The sequence below is a fragment of the Peromyscus eremicus genome, unplaced genomic scaffold, assembly GCF_949786415.1.
Source record: "Peromyscus eremicus unplaced genomic scaffold, PerEre_H2_v1 PerEre#2#unplaced_113, whole genome shotgun sequence".
Classification (NCBI taxonomy): Eukaryota; Metazoa; Chordata; class Mammalia; order Rodentia; family Cricetidae; genus Peromyscus; species Peromyscus eremicus.
In genome coordinates, this window is record NW_026734352.1 from 92,578 (window position 1) to 108,293 (window position 15,716).

At 40.2% G+C, this 15,716-nt stretch overlaps 1 pseudogene; it reads right to left on the bottom strand.

Moving 5' to 3' along the window:
* Positions 1-1,859: 1,859 nt before the first annotated feature.
* Positions 1,860-15,716, bottom strand: part of LOC131901575 (cytochrome P450 3A9-like) — a 30,237-nt pseudogene continuing 16,380 nt past the window's right edge.

Below are 15,716 nucleotides of genomic sequence, written 5' to 3' on the forward strand. Positions count from 1 at the left end.
CAAGCCCAGGGATTCTCCTGTCTCTTTTTACATGGGTGCTGGGGAAGTGATTCATGTCTTCATCCTTTCACAGCAAACACTTTACTCAGTGAATCATCTCCTCTGCTCCTGGGCCTTGAGATTTTATAGAAAGAAAATCAAAGGATGATGGGTTTAGGGGATTGTGCTGGCTAGTTTTTAATGACAACTTGACACAAGCTAGGATCATCTGGAAAGAAGGGACCTTAATGGAGAACACTGCTGCCAAAGGATTGGCCTGTAGGCAAGCCTGTAGTACATTTTCTTAATGAGTGATGTGGGAGCATCCAACTCACTTTGAGTGGTGTTACCTCTGGGAAGGTGGTTCTGAGTTGTATAAGAAAGGCTGAGCAAGCCATGAGGAGCAGGAAAGTAAGCAGTGTTCCTCCACGGCCTCTGCTCCATTTCCTGCCTCTGGATTCCTGCCTTGTATTCTTGTTCTGACTTCTTTGGATGGTGGAAATACTCTAAGCTGTGAGATGAAACTCCTCCCCAAGTTGCATTTGCTCATTGTGCTTTATCACAAGCAATAGAAACCCTAAGGCGGATATGCATGATAGGCAGAAGGGTAATCTTGGCCAAACCAGTGATGTAAATAATCCTATTTTAGTTCTGCAGGGGCTCTAGAAAAGCTGTTGTTGTCGTCATCATTTGCATTCCCAAGAGATGATTGCTCCTACTCTGAGATACAGCCTCACCATCAGAGATTCTCTCTCTCTCTCTCTCTCTCTCTCTCTCTCTCTCTCTCTCATGTGTTTGCATCTGTGATCTGTCCTGTAGATTTCATTGCTGTTTGAATGTAGCTTTGTTATTTCATGCTTATCAACCCATCACATCCTTCTTATATTCCAAGGTAAATGCATGGGAGAGTAACTCAGAAGGAAAAAGTTAAAAGGCACAAACTGGACAAAATGGAGTTGGTTAGGCCAGTACCCAGTGCTCTCCCTTAGATCCTTCTGATCCTTGCATCTGGTGACATAAGCATTGCAATCAGCATGCTATTGCTTCTCATTTAAATTGATACCTTCTGTGCTATGTGACCCATGGGAAGCATTGACTTCCACTGGCTGAGTGAATTGCCTTCAGTATGGCAGGGGAAGCATTACTCTGAACAATCTGCATGTTACATCCAAATCCCAGAAGTTACAATCTTTTAAATATTTTTTTTTTACCTCTGTATGCATGCATGTTGTGTGCACCAATGCATGTGTGGTGACACACATGTTGGTAAGAGCATGTACACATGTGTTCAGGGTGCTTGTGGAAGTTCAAAGTTGACAAAGTCTCCCTCAGTCCCTCTGCACTTTAGTGAGGCATAGAGATCACCAAATGAACGGTCTAGCCAGTCAGTTTGCCCAGGGGATTCCCTGTCCATGCCTCTCTAGTGTTGGGATTATGGGTGGCCATCATGCCTGCTCATCTTCTAATTTCATTTTGGGGCTCTGAATTCTGGCTCTTAAGTTTGCACAGTGAGTGCTTTGTCCACACAGCCTTGTCCTCGTCCCATACATCCCAACTGTGCAAAAATATCCAAATAAGAGCAGGATGGTTATCTCACGAATACAACCGTCCAGTTCTTCTGTGAGGTAACAGCTTAGCGGGGCATGCTAGTGAAGGATGATAAACTCAGCACTTGGAAGGCAGTATCAGGGATTCCAGGATATCCACTGCCATCTAGTGAGCTTGAGGCCAGCCTGGGGTATATGTGGGTATATGTGGCACTGTTTTAAAAACAACCAACTCGCCAACCCAACCCAAAAGTGAAACAAACAAAAACACACACATACACACATAAATACTCTTGCTTTTGTCTATTTTGGGAAATGATTTTTGAACTTTGGTGGATAGAGGAGAAAGAGCATTTTGATGATTTCACAGAGACCCCCATACATGAAGACAATCAATGCCATCTTGATTTCTACATTTTCTTCACCAAATCAATTGGCTTCTGGCATCACGGGACACAGACTCCTAATGTGCTTCATATCATGCTCCACTTATGGTTTCATCTCTTGATACAGCCCTTAGAATGATGGGTTTTTCTGGCTGAAAAAATCCTTTCTTTTTCAGTTTTAAAGGGATCTGCAACAGTTACACAAACACAGTGAGAGCCAAGCAACGAAGCATCACCAAGCACAGAAGCAAGGAAGAGATTCATCAAGGACAAATTTGCTTTATGTGCACATGAAAATGACCTTTTCCCCAGTTGTTATTCCATAGGAACCAAGATTTTAAATACTTGGGGTCTGGGGATAAAACTCTGGTCTTCATGCTTATAATGCAGGCATTCTTGTGAATGAACCACTCTTCAGCCTCTGCATTTAGAATATATACATATACATACATATATATAGTCTATATATAGAGAAAAAATATAAATATATTTATATTTAAAGCAAAAGATACAGTGTCCCAAAGTGGAGGCTGTAAACCTCAACAGTTATCACAAAAGAAATTACTTGGCTCATGGAGTAAATTAAAAAGTGAGCAAGCATATACTTCTCTGCATATAAATGGCCCAAATTAAAAAAAAAAAAACCAAGCTGTATGTAACTTAGTGAGGAAGCACACTGACCTGAGTTTGCTCACAAGGTTGGAAGGAGAAATTCTGCAGGACTCTGACAAGAGCGACTTTCACATTCAGGAGCGCAAACCTCATGCCAATGCAGTTCCTGGGTCCACTCCCAAAGGGCTGGTATGTGTAAGGATTGATTCTGTCCTGGTTCTTCTTGCTGAACCTGGTCCCATAGGAGTAGATGAAGACAAGTTAACAAATCATAAAACCCCACAACAGTTCCTGTTTGATATTTCTTAGATAACCACAAGCAATAGTAGGCAGGGTGCTTGCCTGGGCTGCTTGTCAAAATTCTGCTGGGGCTTTTAAAGGTTATTTTTGACAGCTTCTTAGTTGTATACAATACACTGTGATCCCACTTCTTTCATTCCATTCTTCCCAACTAGTCCCCTCCTACTTTCCTGCCTCTTTGTGTGTGTGTGTGTGTGTGTGTGTGTGTGTGTGTGTGTGTGTGTGTATGCTTGCATGTGTGCACATGTGCAAGTCTTTTATAGGAAGTCATGGATGCTGTGTGTTTAATTCTATAGCACACCTCCCCACCCTCTAGCCACCACAATCTGTCCTCCTTGTCTTCCATGATGTTTCTTAGGCATTGGAGTGAGTGATATACTGTAGAAATTGTAGGCTACAGGCCTCTCCCTTTGTCTTTACCATGGAGAAGCTTTAAGTCACGTTGAGATGATGTCAATGCTGTTCAAAAGAACATTTATTTATTATTTAATTTTTGAGATAAGGTCTCACTATGTGGCTAGTCTGAAACTATGTAGCCCAGGCTGGCCTCAAACTCACAGAGATCCACCTGCCTCTGCCTCCTGAGTGCTGGGATTGAAGGTGTGCGTCACCACACCCAGTTTAAGAAAATTTATCTTGAAACAAGAGGGGTGCATTTGGCCCAGTGATGTGCGCATATTCTGACACAAAAGAAATGAGACCAGTAGAACGAAAGCATGTTCTTGCCTCTACTAACACTTCTGGTCACGTGTTCTTTGGGCTCCGAGGATAACACACCTGCCACTATTGAAAGTTGTTTGTTTTCCATTTGCACTCTATAGTTCTCTCCACTCCTCTCAATTCTTCTGTTTTTGACCACCTTCCTTGTGTTTCTTTTCTTTTTGCTAATGTCCTTCCCCTCACCCTCCCTCCCTTCATTCCTTTCCTCCTCCATTTCTTCCTCCCTCTTTCTCTCTACCTCCCTACATCTCCTTTCTTTTGTTTGTTTCTCTTTATTCTCCTCCATCCATCACTCCCTCCCTCCCTTCCATCTCTTCTTTTCCTCTTCCTACTTCCTTTCCTTCCTTGTTGAGTATTTAAGTCGATATCTTACAAAATACCCAAAATCACTCCAGTGTCATATCATCAAAGTTTTTCTTTATATGTTTCCTTGGGTATAAAATTCCAGAAGAGTAGTCACATTTTATTTAAATTTGATATCATTTAAATATTTGAGAAGAATAGTGATTTTAAGGTGGGTGATAATTGTAATGTGGTTATGTATTTCAAACCATAATTTATATTTTGAAGAAAATTCTGAAGTATTTATGAGTTGTATGTTATATATACATAATACACACACACACACACACACACACATACACACACACACACCACATGACAGTTGAGAGAGAGAGTTTTTGAAGACATGTGTGGAGCAGCTGACATGGGTGAATGGTTGATAGACACACAGAGATCCATTTAGAGTGCTAAGTATATAATTTTTATATATTACTCTGTATATAATCTTTATATATTATTCTTGGGCACTTGTCAAACATTCTCTCTAGTGGACATATATTAATATTTGGATTTTATCAGTTTTTAGAGTAGTCTTTATACAAATAGGCATGTGTTTCACTATTAAAAAATTCAACATAAATAAAAATCAGTGGTTTGTGCTCCTATAATCATAACACTACAGATGGAATTGCTGAGGCTGGAGGGAACACAGAAGTCATATGGAATGGACCAACCTCGATTGACTCCCTCAGTAAATATGGTGGCAACAGGCATGCCACAGCCGCTAAGGCATATATTCTGACAGCAGAAAGTCCACAGTTAGGGGTCAGTACATATCTGGATCATAGCTCCTCTGACTGGCTAGCCTCATTGCTAAGACCTCCATTCTCTGTTTTGGTTACCAACAGGAGATCAAGAAAATAGTATTTTTAGACTTAAAATTTAAGTGAAGTCTGGCTGTGGTTTCAAAATTTCCAGAAGAATCTGCTTGAGGCATCTCCAAAGAAGGATGTCTCAGGCTTCTAGACAAGAAGGTGACTTGGCCTTGAAGAGTCATTAGTATAAGGGAGTTGTCTAGGATGACAGCTAGAGACAGGACAGTGAGGACCCACGGGCTCCTCTATCTTCAGCAGGGATGCTCTAAGCTTAATGGAGGAGGGCCTCCAGGCCCATAGTGACACCATTACAGTCATAATAGAAGATCCAGGAGGCAAAGTCTAGTCAAATGGGAGATGTAGATGCTCTCTAAAGATGATGGGGACAGTGAATGGGAATGGCAAGGAAAGCCTGAGGTGAATGAAAAGCATAATTCATAAAATAAGATAGTGCTGAGGAAATTATGGCAGATGTTATACTTTCCTAAAAATTTACACAGACACACAGATAGGCAGGCAGGCAGGCAGGCAGAGAGAGACACACAGATGACTGTTGTTACTACAAATATGTCTTCAATACCAAGAAACACACCATGCTTGGACTAGTCCAGTTCTGGGTAGTTTCTCTTTCCCATATCTCTGTACCTTTCAGGGCGGAACTCCTCAGGCTCTGGCCAGCACTTTGGGTCTCTGTGAAGAGCAAAGGTTGGTACAACCACCACAGTACCTTTGGGAATGAGCATCCCATTGATTTCAACATCTTTCTTACAAACTCTCTCGAGTCTTCCACCAACTGGATATAATCTGAGAGTTTCATTCACCACCATGTCCAGATACTCCATCTCTACTAGGGCATCATAGGTGACAGTTGCCTGAGGAAGGGGAAGGGAGAGTGAGGTGGAGGTGATGAGGGAAAGGGAGAGAGATTCATAAATTAATATTTTGAATTAATTTTCATCTACAGAGTACTACTGAGGTGTTTGGAACTCCACAGAATAACTCCTATTTGATAAAGAACCTTAGCATTTTTTTTTGACATAGGGTTTCTCTGTGTAACAGCCCTGGCTGTCCTGGAACTCTCTCTGTAGACAAGGCTGGCTTTAAACTCACGGAGATTCCCCCATGCTCTGCTTCCTGAGTGTTGCTGGGATTAAAGGCATGCACCACCACCACTCGGCTACAAAGCATTTTAATATCTCACATTTCTCAACCTGTTCGATAGCCCATTGAGAAGTAATCCTTTAGGATAATGCCAAACCAAGGGCCTTGAATCCTCAGCATTACCATGTACTACTTTTTTTTATTTCTTATGTCAGGAACCATAACTAATAGATTATGACAGTTACATTCAATAACAATATGCCACAGTTAGTGTTACCTTTCACACATATGCATGAAATTCTACAAAATACAGATGATAGCAAATCTCTATTTTAAAAAACTTTATTTTTATTTATGTGCATGTACCTCTGTAGAGGTTTGTGCATGTGAGTTCATGTGCTCTAGGGGCCAGAAGAGGATACCAGAGCCCCTAGAACTGTAGCTACGCATGGTTGTGAGCCTCCTGGTGTGGGTGTTAGGAACTGAACTCAGGTCCTCTGAAAGAGCAGTCACAGCCCTTAACTGATGAACCATCTTTACAGCCTTTAAGCAAATCCCTATTTTTATTTAGTTATAAATATCTTGCATGGTCATTCTTTCGATTATGTAAAAGATTTAGAAACATTAGATCAGATAATCTTTGATAGCTACTATTGCTCATCAAAGAAGCTCCTCTTTACATCAAATGGATATCATCACAGGAAACCTCAACTGGACACAATACAGAGATCAATGGATCATGCACCAACAGATATGTCTACATTACAACTCCTGCTTTTACAGCTCAGGGAACATGGAGAAGAGGAGGGAGGTGGAAAGATTGTAAGAGGAAGTCTGCTGTGAAACAATCTCTCTTAGAAATGGGTGCATAGAGAAGACCAGAACAGTGGCAATATCAGTGGATATGTTAATGTGGAAGGAGATAATTTCACATGGTCCCACTCCTAAACAAAGAACTTCAGGCAACTAATGACTCTTGGAGGAGGGACAATTAGCCTCTCTCAGGGATGAGCCCACTTATTGGTTGTCCAGTGCAGAGTGGTTAGCCTTGAAACCATATACACACAACAAAAAAAAAATGGACTCAGCAGGTTGTGTGTGTATATGTATACACGCATATATACACATGTGTATACACACATATATGCATATATGTGTGTGTACATATATACAAACATATGTATATATTTGTATAACAATAATAATCAAAAAAGTGTTATCGACTTGAGAGTGGGAGGATGGGAGAGGTTTGAGGCATGGGCTGGAGGGAGGAAAGGGCAGGAGGAAAGTGATGAAATTCTATTTCAATTAAAATAGTTTAAAATTAAATAAAAACATGCAGCATGGCTGTACAGCAAAAAGATTTAAGTGATCTGAGGAGGTATTAATAGTCTTTTCTGTACTACAGATGACAAAAGACAGATACAGTCATTGCCATCAAAATGCTCAGTTCCAATCCTGGTAAAAATCACAATGAGAACAGGATCCGTCCCTCAGCTCCATTCTCTGTTGCTGGTCCAGTTTGCTGGTTGTTCTTTCAGGGCTTGCCTGTGAGCTCTGAAGAGAATGATAAGCCAAACAAACTGCCCCACAGACCAGGTAACCTTACACTTCACAGTCTTCCAGTTTGGGCAGAGATGTAAAGCCCAATGTGAGAAATATGTGATTATTACTTTATGGGACTTTTAGACAGACTATAATGTAGGGTTAAGAGCTTGACTCAGGCCACCTTTGAGCAGATAGAGATGTGTGGGGCAGAGCTAAATCCATCTGCTTAGCCCAGTCCAGCCAAAGCCAGTCACACCCAGCCAACAGCAGGCAACAACACACCCCACAACATCAGCAGAGCTGACTACCAAGACACTTGACTCACCAAAGCTCACACTTTCATCCACTGCTTTTTTTGTGGTTGTTTCTTGGTATTTTTTGGTGACAGATGATGGATAAATCTGTACCAACATCTATCTACAAAAATGTATTAATCCTAAAAGTAGTACCTGATACCTATTTCCCATTGATTTATCTTTTCATATCTTTCTTAAATAAAGCTGGTAGAAGAGTCAATGTTTATGGCCCCATGCAAAGATTCTCACCTAATGTGATAAGGAGCCATACTTGCCAATACTTCTCTCCACTGTCCTCTCCAGGTCCCATATCCTCACCTTATTGGGTAGAGCAACATCAATTTTATCTTGAAGTTTCTTCTGGACATCAGGGTGAGTGGCAAGCAAATACATAGCAAAGCAAAGAGTACTGCTAGTGGTCTCATAGCCAGCAAAAATAAAGAAAACGGATTGGGCCACAATCTCCAGATCAGATAAACCTGAAAGGAAAGGAAATACATTTCATTTCATTTATTTTTTAAATTGATTGATTGATTGATTGATTGATTGATGTGCATGTAGACTCCAGCAGGCCAAAGGATGTGTTTAGAAGTCAGAGGAGAAACTTGCAAGAGTGAGTTCTCTTTTTCTACCATTTGGGTCTTGAGGTTTGAACTCAGGTCTTTGGGCTTGGCAGCAAGTGCCTTTACCTGCTGACCCATCTCATAAGTCCAGGGCATACATTTTAGGTGAAGGAGATGAGTATAAACCATGGTTTAGATGAGGAACAACCCAAAGAAAAATCACAAATCTCTACAGAGAACATGAATAACAATTCAGGATCATATCGGGTTTTTATTTCCTGACAAGGGGGTAAAATGGAAAAGTCACTTTTAATCCAGTTTCCCTAAGGTATACATTCCTCTTACCCATCTGCTCCTCATCCCAACATTCTCATCAGCACCATAGCTGTGCAATCAGGAGAGAAAGCATGTCCAAGCCACTGCAATTTTGTGGATGTTTTCCTCTGTCACTTTCCATGTTATTTCCTTGTGACAGGACCTTTTAGTGACCAGGAAGCTTGCCTTTTCAGCTGTACTGGTTAGGCAGAGAATTTTAAGTTTCCCCCTGTCTCTACCTTTAAATGCATGGGGACACATGTCCAGCAACACCTGCCTTTTTATGTGGTTGCTGGGGATTCAAACTCAAGTTCTTGTGCCTGTGTAGTAAGCGTTCTTAACCACGGAGCCGTCTAGCCAGCCCCAAGAAGTCTATCTTTAGAAATAAAATAGAGAATAGCATTCTCCCTTAGGAAAAATTAAATTTCTGGCTGTCAGGTATTTTCTCACAGCAACAAGAAAATAACCAGTGTGTGAAAGTAGAGCATGGCTGCAAAAGCTTCATAACTCTGCTCTCTGTTGGGGTCATCAAGCAGAAATACAAAGCTGTTTAATTGTAATAAACACTTGGTTAGCTTAAGAAAGGAATCAAGAGTTCATATGAAAGGGCTTCTACACTGGACAAATGTTGAATCTGTGTGTCAATAAAAATTATGATGGTAAGGGAACAGGATTGATGTATGATTATGTTGGAGAGAGAGAGCTGTAGGAGAAGTTGGAGGATAAGAGAAGGAAGGGAATAAGGAAAGAAGAAACAAAAGAAGGAATGTGGGAAGAAAGGGAAAAAAAGAAAAGGAATGAAATAAAATGACAGCAGTCTCTCCCTACCATGGGACTCCTGGTTGCACAGGGCAGGATGGCACTAGGAAGCCATCATTCTTCAACCGTCACAGCGATGGCTTCCTCAAAAGCCACCCATGACGGGATAATGAAAAGCTAGTAAGAGTAGTGGGGTATGTGTTTAGTTCCAAGGCTTTCTCTACATTTTCCATATCAACTACACAGGAAATCAAAGCTTGGCTATAAATCAAGAGCTGGACAAGCATTCATCCCAGGTTTCCAGTGACCATCACCACTGTGGGGCTGTTCCTCTCACTGGATGTCTAGATACAAATGTCCAAGCAGAGTTTTTGACTCTGGGTCTAGATGAGGCCCAGATGGTATCTATTCTGTGGCAGAAGATCCAGAGACCATTGATGACCTCCAGTCCTGAATTGCATGCTTATGGCTGCCCTTCAGGCTTTGAACACAGTAATAATCCTGTGCTTCTAGCAAGTTCCTCTGGCTGAATATACAACATCCACAAATATGTTATTCTGTAATCTGCAGACATCTTCATCTGCCTGAGAAGCCCCTTGCATATTTCCAGAACAAATATCTGTCTTCGTGGTTCCACATCAGTAGATAGGACTCATCTTTGCTTACCTTGATGAGACTCTTTGTCTTTGGAATTCTGGGAGTTGATCATCAGCTGAAGAAAATCCAATCTTTGCTGAAAGAAAGTAGTTTTGGAAGGTGCAAAGTCAGTTGTGTGGTCAGAGAGAGTTACAAGTGCATAAATAGCCATGCTTCTGAGAATAATATTTATTTAAGCCCAGAAATCTCACTAGGGTGCCAGAGCTAGAAGTAAACATGTATGTCCACATACCAGCTTTGAAGAGCAGAATTCTTTCTTGAGCGAACATTGGGTATGTGTCCAGTAGCCCTGGTCTTTGCTGTCCTTGCTCCTGAGTTCTTTGGGCCCTGAACAGTTCTGATCATCTCCTTCTCTTTACATGTGTGCTCACACAGGAAGAAGTTTTGTACTTCAATCTACGTCCTCCAATCTTAATCCTGAAATGTGTCCTTATGATGAAACTCGTGCCATTTCCAAATCTTGTCAGTAGTTTTGAGGTGAGCATCATGAAATATTCTGATAAGCTAGAATGCTATGATTCTCAGTGACATCTGGGGGATTGCCCAGTCCTACCTCTATGACCTATGGACTTCCATATTCTGGAATCCAGGCTGAATGTAACAAAGCCTGGATGCCTGGATAAGCTCAGTGCCCACTTCAAGCCACAAGCAGTTCAAATTTAGTTGAGGCCAGCCAGGCAGGTTGACACATACTTGTATTTCTAGCTTTTGAGTCAGGATGACTGAGAGCTAGAGGCCAGACTACATAGTTACACTGTGTTTCCAAAAATTAAAAAGTAAAAATAAAGCAGACTGAATGGCACCAGATAACTTACAATGGAGTGGGCCAACTTTTAACTGCTGATCTGTTTCTTCAACCCTCTCATCTCATTATTCTAAAAATTTATGTTAAAGCATACTTAAAAAATGAAAATTATACACATATACATATATGTAGTGCATGCTGTTCCAATCAAGTTAAACATATTTTCAGATGTTTATTATTCATTCATGATAGAACTTTCAAATTCCATTCCTATAATAGCTTTTGGAACTTTTAAAATGGCTTCAATAATCATGGGAGTACATATGTCTCCCATATAAGCTTATGTCATTATATGACTAGCAGGAAGATGACTGGATCATATGGGAGTTCTACTTTTTAGATTTTTGCTCATCTTTTACCCCTGGTAATCTTAACCCTGAAACCATGCAGCAGGCACAAATGATATCACCTTTTTAGAATCTAAAAGATCTAAGATCGCAGAAGACCTTAATACTTGAAGAAATGAGCCATTAATAATGATTGCTCCACTGGCATCTCCTGATCCAACACCAAAGTCACAAACTCTGTTCATAATATGTAACTGTAGTATAGGGTTGAGCTGGATACCCAGGAAAACTTGGACCATTGTTCAAGGACGATGTGTTTGCCAACCATGCATATGGTCTTGAGTTTTAGCCTCAGCGCCGAGGAAATTACAAACTTTAATTTTTTTAAATTTTACCCATAAAATTTTCCATAATCCCCCTAACTAATTTACATCCTCTAAAATGCAAGAAATTTTTTTCTAGCATGTGAATTTTTCATGTTAAAAATATTGTTTTATTGGCAGATCAATCATAATATGTATTGTTTGATTTTAAATGCTTTCTACTTGGCTTATTTTGTATCTGTATTCCCAACGCTTCATTTTCTTCAAAAATATAAAAATTTTCCTGTTCTTAACATAGTCTAATTATATGGAACATAAATGCACAAACAAACATCTTAACATTTTATCAATAAATGAACGACCTCGTGTGACCAGCTATTACCTTTTCTTTATCCTGCATGCGATTCTCTTTCATTTGTTTCACAGAAGTTTTAAAAAAGCTCATGACATCATTTGTAAACAAGCTCATGTTGAGTGCATCAAATACTGGGATAAGGAATAGAAAGAGTACTAGAGGGGAGAAAAGAGCAACCGTGGTGAAAATACAAATTTTATCCTGAATGATTACATTTATCCTGACATGCAGAACAGTGAAAGTTATCAGGATCTCAAGCAAGACTCTCCCTCTTGCCCAGGTTCCAGGCCACTGGCTGGGAAAGGGCATGTCAATGTATGGCCACTGACGTAGAGGTGATATCAATGGTGCCTGCTGCATGGTTTCAGGGTTAAATTCCTTGACCTCTCACCCTTGACATGTTGAACTAAGGTCTTTTTGGATAGATCAGACTTCAGTCCTGTGCTGCAGTTAATCATGCCGGAGAGATGACTCAGTGGGTAAAAGGCTTGCCTTGCAGATGTGAGGATCTGTGCAGAAATCATGTTAAAAGCCAAGTGCAGTACCTCAGCAATGGCAGCATGAGAGGTGGAGACAATGAATTTCTGGAAGCTCAATAGCCAGTTAGCCCAGCCTACTGAATGAAGTTCCAAGCCAGTGAGTACCTGTCTCAAGCAAGGTGGAAGGAATATAAGGAACGACATCAAAGCTTTTTTTTGGGGGGGGGGGGTCTAATCTGCATATATGTAAGAGAGAGAGAGAGTGTGTGTGTGCACATGCAGACACAGATGGACAGACAGGCAGGCAGATAAAGACAGACAGACATAGACACACACACACACACACACACACACACACACACACACACACAGAATGAGTTTTCAGGTTAGAAATATCACAGTCTGTGTTCTTTACCCGTCAGGGAATGAAGTCAGGAACTGACAATAGAAGAAAAGTTGGGGAGGTAATATGTAAATTATTCATCACCACACTCCTCCATAACCCAAAGCTCAAGAACTATGGGGCAATTCCAATTTGTGTTGAAATGGAAAGAGAAAAAAGACATGATAGAAACAACTAGTAGGGGCTGGTGAGTCGACTCCGCAGGTGAAATCATTTACTGTGGAAACTGACTGAGTTTGGTCCCTGGAGCCCACGGTAGAAGGGGATACCTGACTCCCACATCTTGCCCTCTGATGTTCACAAGTGTGCCTCCACTTACACATACACACAAATAATAACAACAGCAACACTAATAATATTACCCCCAATAAAGAAAATCCTTACGGAGACAAAGCAACATCCAGAAGAAAATTTGAGTGTTGAGAAAAAAAATTGATCTTAAATGGCAACACTGTAGGAGAAGTGCCATTAAGAGAGAAGAGCAAACACACCTCAGGCAGAGAGGGGACGGATATTACAGACCAAAGTGGAAGATAATAAAATAAAAAAAAACATAGAGGAAATCAGTGAGTAGAAACTAATAAAATAAAAAATAACATAGAGGAAACAGTGAAAGCGAAAGATGCTTCTTCAAAAGTATCTTCAGCAATAGTTAAATGTTAGCTGGGATTGTTCTAGAAATAGAGTGATGACTCAGATTACTAGTGTGCATAGTGAATGTTTTAAGGGAATCATATTGTTATTGAAAACACAAGGGCATATTAAGGCATTCTATTAATAACTGGAAGATAACAATCGCATAATTAAGCTAGAATGTACAAATTCCTAGAAATACACAAACTATAGAAACTGACTCAAAAATATTTGCACATCATACATGATAGACCTGTGATGTAATAGAATTAGTGATAGAATGCTGTCCACAAGAAAAGCCTAAGACCAGAAGATTTCAGCGGTGAATTCTCCCAACTCTTCACAGAAGATTCAATGCCAGTTTCCCCCAAACATTTCCAAAATACAGAAGAGAGGTAAAACATCTCCAAAATTCTCTACAGGGTCACAGTGCCCTAATCCCATAACCAAACTGACATCAAACTAATATTGCTTGTAAATATGGTTGCAAAATTCTCACCAAAATAATAATGCACCAAACCAAGTGACTATTATAATTCAAGAAGATTTATGTTACTGTAATCAAGTAGAATTCCCCCCAGGTATGTGCTGCTGTGTAATACAGCCATATCAATACAAATGAAAATAAGCAAAATGGCTTTATAGATGCAAAACATTCTGAGAAAGATTTATTTCTGGTGCGTGAGCCGGCTTTTTGGAGCCCATTCCCTATGGTGGGACACCTTGTACAGCCTTGATGCAGCAGGGAGGGGCTTGGACCTACCTCAACTGAATGTATCAGGCTTTGCTGACACCCCATGGGAGGGCTTACTTTTTCAGAGAAGGGGATGGAGAGTGTGTTGGGGGCGGGGAGAAACTGAGGGGGCAGTGGGAAGAGGAATGGGAGGGGAATCTGTGGTTGGTATGTAAAATCAATAAAAAAATTTCTTAATAAAGGAAAAAGAAAAAAAGAAAAACCAGCACTGTATTGTGATTAAAGGAATTTCCAGAATTAAAGGATTGTATTATATATTTCAAATTATTATTTATTATTTATTTATTTGTTTATTTATTTATTTTTGGTTTTTCAAGACAGAGTTTCTCTGTGTAGCCTTGGCTGTCCTGAAACTCACTCTGTAGACCAGGCTGGCCTCGAACTCACAGTGATCATCTGCATCTGTTTCCCAAGTGCTAGGATTAAAGGCTTGTACTACCCCTGCCCAAAACACTTGGCTTTATTTATTTATTTATTTATTTATTTATTTATTTATTATTATTTTGTAATTACATGTAGGTGTGTATATCCGTATGTGGGTTTGTGCATGTGAGTTCAGGTGCCCTTGTGTGAATTACAGATGATTGTGATTCATCTGACATGAACGCCAGGGACTAAAAACTTGGGTCCTCTGGAAGAGCAGCAAGTGCTCTTAACCACCGAGCCATCTCTCCAGCCTGAGTAAATATATTACATTAAACATTACTGTACAACTCACCATTTCCATTTGAGTATATGTCTAAAAGAAATGAAAACCGTTGCATAAGAATATTCAGAGCAACACTATTAATAACAGCCATAAGTTTGAAAAAATTTCAAGTGTCCTTTAATGACAAATTCAGCCACTAAAAGAAAGGGCATACTGAAACATCCTTCAAGATACAGGAACTTTTGAAAACATAGAGGAAACTAGACACACAAGGTGATAAATGATACAATTCCGTTTATAGGAAGTGTTGCTTACACCTGAGGAAGGCAGAGACCTGATGGCTAAATGTAGGGTTTCTGAATTGCCAAAAAGATTCCATAACTGACAATAGTGATGACCATGGATATCTTTAGATACACTGAAAGCTATGAATTGGCCTATTTTAGTGGACCATGTACAACGTATGTGAAATGAAGTTCACAAAACTCTAAGAAGGGTACCAGTGGGGGAGGGAGAGGAGGAGAGAGAGGAATGAAGGAATGAAAATGACTGAAATCCATTATAAAATGTGTGAAACTATCAATCAATAAACACGGAAGAAAACAGAAATAATGAAATGTTAGTTCACGTACTCACTGAGAGGAACAATGGATCGAAGAAATTAAGTTTTAAGAGCTTCTTCACTTTTTGTACAAAGGGATTTTGTGGGTTGTTGAGGGAATCGATGTTTACTCCGAATGATGTGCCAGTGATCACATCCATACTGTAGGCCCCAAAGATGCTGAATAGAGAGACACATGGAAATCAATGTCTATGCCTCTTCTTATTCCTTCTAACATATGTAATGCATGAAATGGGAGTAAATTCACAAGCCAAGGCAAGGCAGACACTGCCAGAAACCCTGCTCTGGTGAATCTAGGCCTCCCTCAGGCTTTTTGGTGAGAAGTTTATTAGATGACAGTGTTAACACTATTTTTGTGCTAGGTTGTGACATGGATATGGTGAGGGTTAGTTTTAGTTGTCAACTTGACACAATCTACAATTATCTGGGAAGAGATTCTCAGTGAGTGGTTGTCTGCATCAAGTTG